This window comes from Austrofundulus limnaeus, unplaced genomic scaffold (genome assembly GCF_001266775.1).
Source record: "Austrofundulus limnaeus strain Quisiro unplaced genomic scaffold, Austrofundulus_limnaeus-1.0 Scaffold713, whole genome shotgun sequence".
Lineage (NCBI taxonomy): Eukaryota > Metazoa > Chordata > Actinopteri > Cyprinodontiformes > Rivulidae > Austrofundulus > Austrofundulus limnaeus.
The window spans coordinates 147353-148928 of NW_013953115.1; the positions used below are offsets into that span (position 1 = coordinate 147353).

Here is a 1576-nt window from a genome sequence, read left to right on the forward strand (position 1 = left end):
AGTCAGGAGACAGCAGAACCGAACTTGAACAGCACCTCTGGGTTCTGAAGCCTGAAGGAGTTTGTTTATTGCAGCACTACTTTCGTGTACATCCGACTAATAAAAAAATAAATAAACATTTACAGTTTTTATTATTTTATTCATATAAAACATATGAAATGAAATAATCAGCAGCGGCGCTCAATGTGAAGAGTTTCACCCGGGACGCTGACGTGCCGTGTCCCGGTTCGACGCTGCTGTCGGTGAACGGAACTGGTGGCGTATTTCTGGGATCTACTTTCTCTCGGATGGCTGTGCTGCGGTCCGCTCTCGTCTGTACCAGGCCGCCATCTTGAATTTTAATGTTGATTTTTAAAGGAAAAAAAATCAAATAAAATAATGAATTTGCTGTGATATATTTGTTCAGAGTGTCGTGACAGATCCGCACGGAGACTTCTGCCTGGTTCCGGACCGATCACCGTGTGAGTATACTCTGCGTGTTTGTGGACATTTAACGCGTGAAAAAAAGGCTCCCACAGCGTTATATTTACCTGCGAGCAGCCGTTGTGATGGAAAACGTTCCGGGCCACTCTCCGAGCCGCTCAGCCGCAGGAGGCTCACTCCGCTCGGCTGCAGAGCTGCCCGTTAACCGAGCCGGAGGTGGCGGCGTTAGCCCGGCGAGCTAACCGGGCTAGCCGGAGCTAACGCAGCTTCAACAGCCGTTTTAAGTCGGCGTTCAGAGCCGAGCCTCGCCGGTTCTTAGCCCGGTGTCGGTTCTGTTAACGTGTCCGTTAGAGTTTAGGGTTGAAGTGTTTATTAAAGCTGCCGAACAGGAAGCTGCGTCGTGTTTTTATCGAAGTTGCAGCTAACAGGATAAAAAGTGGCTGTAAGTGGACTTTATCTCCTTTTAAACCTTCCTGGTCCAAATATTTAAAGGTTCTGCTTAATTCCGTTTATTCACTTGGTTCCGATTGTGGTACTTTTACTCCTAAACGGGTTTATTGGGGGTGTTTCTGGGGTGTGTTTGTGTTAGCGTCAGGAATCTTGACGGGTAATGTCGGAACCCTTTTGCGGGGTACCGTTGTTGTAAAAAAAAAAACAAACCCGGAGGTTAACCCGTCCCGGTCCCTGTGCTCCATGTTCCCCTCTTTGTTTGTGAGGGCAGCTGGGTCGGAACCACCGCTGCTTGTCAACATTTTCAGCCTGAGATGCTGCTGTGGCCTTCCGGGTTCCCACAGCCCCATTATCCTGATCCTCCCAGCTAACAGTGCGATGCTAGCTAACACCGTGCGTTATAAGAACCGAACCTGCAGCTGTAATAAGGCCCGTTATTACCGGGTTAGGATGGGCTGACCGACACAGTGACAGGAGGACTGCTTTTATTTGTTTTAGTCTAATTTGGCTTCACCTGACTGAACCTGGTGCAGTTCATGAGGTTACCGCTGGGGGGCGCCCGCCCAACCAGCCACAACATTATGACCACTCAGCTGTTGGAGAGCAGGGCTTCCCAAACTTTACAGCCTTTGACCCACAAAATAACATCAGCAGAGACCTGAGACCCCAACTGTTTCTGTGTGATAAACATTGATATTTGGTC

The 1576-nt window shown here is 48.9% G+C and overlaps 1 protein-coding gene and 1 long non-coding RNA gene across 2 annotated transcripts in view; one reads left to right on the top strand and one right to left on the bottom strand.

Annotated features, from left to right (window-relative positions):
* Positions 1–42: 42 nt before the first annotated feature.
* LOC106532052 (uncharacterized) lies at positions 43–638 on the bottom strand. The gene is made up of 2 exons (XR_001312017.1): positions 531–638; positions 43–330 (listed from the first exon to the last, which is right to left on the bottom strand). It is a non-coding gene; the product is annotated as an uncharacterized LOC106532052 (long non-coding RNA).
* The window catches only part of kmt5b (lysine methyltransferase 5B), a gene marked incomplete in the record, with an annotated part of 14593 nt that continues 13324 nt past the window's right edge, over positions 308–1576 (top strand). Inside the window, 1 exon segment of the mRNA XM_014028036.1 lies at positions 308–461.